This window comes from Hipposideros armiger, unplaced genomic scaffold, assembly GCF_001890085.2.
Source record: "Hipposideros armiger isolate ML-2016 unplaced genomic scaffold, ASM189008v1 scaffold_162, whole genome shotgun sequence".
In the NCBI taxonomy this organism is placed as follows: domain Eukaryota; kingdom Metazoa; phylum Chordata; class Mammalia; order Chiroptera; family Hipposideridae; genus Hipposideros; species Hipposideros armiger.
The window spans coordinates 966,313-973,737 of NW_017731512.1; positions in this window are offsets into that span (position 1 = coordinate 966,313).

Consider the following 7,425-nt stretch of genomic DNA (forward strand, 5'->3'; position numbering starts at 1 on the left):
TTCCTATTTTAGTAATATGGGTCTTTTCTCTCTCTCTCTCTTTCTCTCTCTCTCTCTCTCTCTCTCTCTCTCTCTCTCTCTCTCTCTCTCCAATAACTCACACTCTTGTATGACTACTTGCTGAGAAAATGGTGTTTGGGACAGAGAGAGAACAAGAAGACAGTTTTTTAGTGGGAGGGGAACCCAAAATCTGAAATTAAGATAATCTTAAGGAAGATTTTCAGTAGAAGCCAGGACATCAGGACAATAAAGAGTAGGAACTATTATTGAAGTACTATTGTCATTTTTCTTTCTTTCTTTTTTTAGTGGGGTCACTGATTATGGCTAAGATATTCAGGCTGAGGAACTTTCCTCAGCAGGTGTGAGGTCACAGTAGTCTGTAACTGGTTTGAGAGTCTAAGTTGGACGGAAGAGTCAGGAACAAAAATGACATATGATAAGCTTTCTAAATTACAGCTTTATATTGTTTGATTAATTGGTCTTGAGTGATAAGACAAAAGATTCCAGATTTGCCTCCTACTTACTTCAAAATGGATAGCACATCTTCCTAGACTATATCCTTAAGGAAATTAAAAAACAAAAAGTCTTCAACCTAGAAAACAGAAATCCACTTTTCATATGCTGTAAATTATGACTCAGAACACTTTTTATTACTCAGTTTTCCAGTTGTTTTAAAATGAAAAATAATTTATTTGCTTCCTATGCCAGGCATATATTATGAAAATTAAAAGCTTTCTTCTATTTCTCACAATATCACTCTATTACTAATCACTTAGAGAAAAATAATCAGAGCTGTTCCTTCAGCCTGGGTCCCAGGAGGAAGATAACGTGGAGTAGGCCTGTGATAGACAGATGGTATGAGTGAAAATTAGCTTTGTTGCGACAAGTCATTAGGGTTGTTTATCGTCGTAGTATTACTTGGTCTGCATTGCCTGATACAAAGTTATAACTAGGTAAACAAAAGCAAGAAAAACAAAAATCCACAGAGGCTAATAAGGGATCAGTAGGAATGTATGTGCATCTGTGTGTGTATGCATATGTGCTTATGTATAGGCACTGGATGATAAAACTTCTTCCTTTTCTCATGCCATACATTGCCATTTCTCTCTATAATTCTTTTCTGTTTAGAGTAGTAAGTGGGCAAGGAGGCATGGCAAAGTTTGGAGCTGGTTTCATCCATTTCTTGTTTGGTGAGGGGGACTCCGAGAACAATATTTTGTTTTTCTTTAATAATTAGGAATGAATTGAATCTGATTGCCTTTGTAAATCTCTAGCATATGACTTCATGTTGTTATATGTAAATACTAAATGATAGGCATGATTGAATCATCATGAATAAAAGAACATTACAACTTTTGACCAGGGAGCTTAGCCGTGAGTGAAGGAATAAGCCTATGAAACACTGACCCTTATGCATAAACATGTCTACTGAGTATGCAGATGCAATGCAGAGCTAATGATGACAAGGTCACACATTGATTTACCACATAGATTGTATTATTATTCAACATATTCTATACTTATCCAGTAGCTGGATACCTGCCCCTTTAATGGCATATCATGAATGATAGTAATTTTTTATTGTGTTATTTTTTTGTGAATATTTTCATTAAAATTAATTTTGATTATAGAGTGGAAGATTTTGCACTGTTGAAAAGATTTCATGAATCAGTGATAAGAAAGGAATGTTTGGGGTGAGAAAAATCAGGGTAGGTGTGGTTTTTCCCTGAAATAACAGAAAGGGGCCTAATTGTCTGTTCTGTGTGTGAATGAGTTGTTCTGAATTCTATGGATAAACTTCATGAGGATGCCGAGTATGATTTGCTAAAAAGAGCATGGGATTTGGAATTCAAAGACACCTCAACAAAGACACCCCCAAAACAAAATTTTAGGGGGGTTATTAGGGAGTGCTCTTGAGAATAACAGGCATAGAAGGGAAGGAAAGAAAGGAGGTAGAAAGGAGATATTGAGCTCTGATGCAGCCTCAATGAAGACCTCAGCTGACAATGAGGGAAGTTCTTATGATATGATGGCTTTTCTTGACTGTCTTGGATTGAGGCAAGGACTGAGCCTTTATACCTCCACAACAATTAGTCATTGGATTTTGGTCACCTTGGAAGAGGTGTGATTTTGGGTAAGGCACTGAGTTCAACTTATTTCTTTTATCTGTTTTGGAAGCTAGAAGCCTTAAATTCCCATAAACTGTAAAGAAATGCTGTATCAAGTGAAACACAAGAAGAAAGACAAGCCTATAAATAAAAAACTGTCCCTTAATACTTTGTTCTATTTTTTAAATTAAATTTATTAGGGTGACATTGGTTATAAAATTGTACAGGTTTCAAGTGTACAATTCTCTAATACATCACCTGAATACTGCATTGTGTGTTCACCAGCCAGAGTCAGTTCTCCTTCATCACCATATATTTGACCCTCTTTACACCCTACTACTAGCCCCTCTTCCCTTACCCTCTGGTAACCACTAAACCATTGTCTGTGTCTATGATTTTTTGTTTATTTGTCTTGTTCATTTGTTGCTTTCATTCTTATATCCCACATAAGAGTGAAAACATATGGTTTCAATTCTTTCTGTTTCATTTATTTTGCTTAGTATGATAATCTCAGAATCCATTCATGTTGTTGCAAATGGCAATATTTCATCTTTTCTTATGGCCAAGTAATATTGATTGTGTATATGTGCCACATTTTCTTTATCTAATCATCTATCAAAGGACACCAGTTCTTTCCATGTCTTGGCCTCTGTGAATAATGCTGCAATGAACATAGGAGTTCATATATCTTCATGGATAAGTGTTTTCTGAATTTTGGGTAGATGCCCAGAAGAAGGATTGCTGGGTCATATAGTAATTCTATTCTCAATTTTTTTAAGAACCTTCATACTGTTTTTCATAGTGGCTGTGCCAATTTACATTCCCACTAGCAGTGTGTGAGGGTTTCTATTTCTCCACAGCCTCTCCAACACTTGTTATTACTTGTCTTGTTGATGATAGCCATTGTAACAGGTGCGAGGTGATGTATCATTGTGGTTTTAATTTGTATTTCCATAATAGCTAGTGAAGTTGAGGATTTTTTCTTATATCTCTTGGCTGTTTGTATATCTTCTTGGCAGAAATGTCTGTTCAGGTCTTCTGCCCATTTTTCAATTGGATTGTTTGTTTTTGTTGTTGTTGAGTTTTATGAGTTCTTTATATATTTTGGATATTAGCCCCTTACTGAATTTTGTGTTTTGTGTTTTTTGCAGTTATTTTCTCCCATTTGTTTGGCTGCTTCTTTGTTTTGTTGATGATTTCTTCTGCTGTGTAGAAGCTTTTTAGTTTGATATACGAGTAGTCTCATTCATTTATTTTTGCTTTTACTTCTCTTGTGTTTGAGTATAAGAATCATATGATCATATCAATAGAGATAGGCAAAGCATTTGACAAGATACAACATCTATTTATAATTGAAACACTTAATAAAATGGGTATAGAAGGAAAATACCTCAACATAACAAAGGCCATATATAACAAACCCTCAGCTAATATCATACTTAATGGTGAAAAACTGAAGGCTTTCCTTCACGATCAGGAACAAGACAAGGATGGCCCCCTATCACCACTGTTATTGAGCATAGTATTGGAAGTCCTAGCCAGAGCAATCAGCAAAAGAAGGATATAAATGGCATCCAAATTGTGAATGAACAAGTCACGTTGTCACTTTCTGCAGGTGATGTGATTCTTTATATAGAAAACCCTTAAAACTTTACCAAAAAACTATTAGACACAACAAACAAATACAGTAAAGTTGCAGGATATAAAATCAATGTGCAAAAATCCATTTCATTTCTATGTACTAATAATGAAATTTCAGAAAAAGAAACGGAAAAAAATTCCATTGCAACTTCAACAACAAGAATAAAATACCTTGGAAAAAACTTAACAAAGGATGTTTAGGACCTCTACACTGAAAACTATAAGACCTTATTAAAATAAATTGAAGAAGACACAAAGAAGTAGAAAGACATTCCATGTTCATGCATTAGAAGAGTCAACATAGTTAAAACAGCCATATTACCCAAAGCAATATACAGATTTAGTTCATTCCCATCAAAATTCCAATGGTGTTTTTTCAAGAAATAGAACAAAAAATATCATATTTTTATAGACTCACAAAAGACCCTGATAGCCAATGCAACCCTAAGAAAAAAGAACAAGGCTGAAGGTATCATACTCCCTGACTTTATAGTGGGTTGTTGGAAAAGTCATGATGCATGTTTGTGACAGATGGCACTATTTCATTTTTGGAAGTACTAGAGTCATTCACATCTATGTTATTGCTATGTTATTTGACAGCTGACAGTTATAGCTTCATTCTAAAAAAAACTGAGTGATTTGGTTGAGTTTTGGAGATTTTACAACAAGACAGAAGACCAAACTGTGCATTTTTGCCATATTTTACTGTTTTACTTCCATAAAGGGAAGAACACGCGTCAAGCTTGTGAAAAGTTGCATAAAGTTTACAGTGACAATGTTCTACAAGAACGTCAGTGCCAACAATGGTTCACGAAATTCTGTGCTGGTGATTTTGATCTCAATGATGCTCCTAGGTCAGGGAGGCCCATTGAGGTTGATGACGACAAAATAAAGGCATTGATTGAGTCAAACCCATGTTACACTACACGAGAGATTTCAGAAACATTGAACATCCATCATTCAAGTGTTCATGACCACCTGAAGAAGCTGGGATACATAAGCAAGCTCGATATTTGGGCTCTGCGTGAACTCAAAGAAGTTCATTTGACGGCGCTTATAAACGTCTGCAATATGCTCACTAAACAGGAGGAAAATGATCCTTTTTTGAAGCGACTGATAACTGGTGATAAGAAGTGGATTGCTGACAACATTGTGGTGTGCAAACAGTCTTGGTCCTAAGGTGATGATTCACCTCAAACGACATCAAAAGCAGACATTCATCAGAGGAAGGTTATGCTCTCAGTGTGGTGGGATTTTAAAGGTGTCGTGTTTTTCGTGCTCCTACCAAGGAACCAAATAATCTATTCTAATGTGTACTGTCAGCAATTGGACAGTTTGAATGAATTCATCATTCAGAAACTTCCAGAGCTTATTAATTGTAAAGGAGTTGTGTTCTATTGCAATAACACGTGACCACACACAAGTTTGATCACCCATCAAAAATTATTGGAACTTGGATGGGTTGCCACACCCACCATACTCACCTGATCTTGAGCCCTCAGATTTCCATTTGTTTCACTCTCGTCAGAACTCCTTGCATGGTATAACATTCAATTCAGATGAGGCTGTAAATTAGCACTTTGTTCAGTTTTTTGCAAATAAAGATAGGTCCTTCTATGAACAAGGAATTATGAAGCTCATTGAAAGATGGCAAAAGGTTATCGAACAAAACAGACAATATATCATTGATTGATCTTTGTTCTTTATATAAATAAATGACCTTTGGAAAATATAGACAAAATACATCATGACTTTTCCAACAACCCAATACTACAAAGCGATAATAATCAAAACAACATGGTATTGGCAGAAAAATAGACACACAAACGGATGGAATAGAATTGAGAACTGAGAAATAAATCTACCTATATAAGGGCAGATAATTTTTGATAAAGATGCCCAAAACATACAATGGAGAAAAGAAAGCCTCTTCCATAAATGGTGCTGGGAAAATTGGAAAGCCATGTGCAAAAGAATGAAACTAGACTGCTGTCACCATGTACCAAAATTAACTCAAATGGATCAAAGACCTGAATATAAGACCTGAAACAATAAATTGCATAGAAGAAAGCATAGGCACTAAACTTATGAACCTTGGGTTCAGAAAAAAATTTATGAATGCTATTGTTCCTATTCTATGCAGACTAGAAGGCAGAGCTGCTGCACTGCCCAGTTCCAAAGGGTTCACAGTCTATAATATAGTTCATATGAATATTGCCCATATAAATAACACTCCTTAGATATGTGCGGTGAACAATCTATGCAGCCGTATGCTGTACCCTAATATGAGGTGGAAATTAGAATTTAGGAATATAAATGAATGTAACTTTCTGAAATGTAGCAGAATTGTCTTTTGTAATTTGTCAACATCTGACTGACTAATGATCCAGGCTATAGACTTGGCTTGTTCCTTCTTTTTTTTTCATCTGGTATCATTTATTTTATATCATTGTGTTTGTCTTCTGGTTTTAATTTCAATGGTTTTCTTTTGTAGCTAATCCTAAAATACCTGAGAAATGTCTGAGAGTGACGTTTTAAATAATAAAGACAGAATAATCAGCTTTCCTTTGGGGGTTGAAGTTCTTTAGCTCTTTTTCTTTTGTAATTCTATCTAAAACCTGTGACATTTATCAACACACTGGATTACATGAATGGGATGCTCTCGTCAGGAAATGTGGTCTCTACCTCTAGACATGTGCACAGCTCCAGAGGGGAGGAAACAGTCCTGAGAGTCAACATAGTAAAACATCAGGTTGTACTTGCATTCTCACACCTGAATTATCTGAGAGAACTGAGGAAGAGCAGTTATTCTAGGCAAGTGCCCTGACATAGTGGGGACCCAACTTCCATAATCTTAACTGAAGACCCTTCACTTCTCTTCTTGACATGAATTTCTAGCAAAGTACAATATATTTTTTGGGGGGGTTCTGGTTTTGGGGTTTGGGGGGATTCTAGCTAAAAAAAAATGCAGTATTGCATCTGTGTAGTTTCACCTGTCCTCCCCTACCCCAGATCTAGAATTCTTCTCATGTACCAAAAACAACAACAACAAAACTGGGCTTATATAAATCTTAGAGTCTTAGAGGAATTTAGTAGACTAGCTACTGAAAATACAAATTGTCACAATAAGAAAACAAAATTGGGACTTTATCAACCCAACCCAGTATTTAGAGTTTTGCTGAAAATCAGTTAGATAAAACTTACGAATAACCATTGAGATACAGCTCAAAATTTGAGTGAAAAATCCTGTTACATAGGACATGCCACATTATAAAACATTTTGTAAGGCTTTGGAAACTGGCAGCGTGCATTGGATTAGCCAGTTGGGGAGTTCATCACATTCTGTTTTCCATCTTGTTGAAATTACTACATTTTCAGCTGCAGGCTCAGAGGTGGACCTGCATTGCATCATACTTGGGCTTTTCACCCAAGAGTGCCCAGTTGCAGCTTGGCCAGTGTCTAATGAGGTGGCTTGGCATGAAGCACTGTCCAGTTGTGGGAGCAACTAATTAATTAAGGTCATAGAATAAGTTGAAAACAACAAGAGTCAGATGAGAGCTAAGTAGACATACAGAAAAAGCTATTAGCAGGTCTCTGGGGCATTGAAGTTCTCATTTGACCGCAAGTATCCTTGGTTAAAGGGAAAGGAACAAGCCTCTGTTTGTCACAGGCAGCT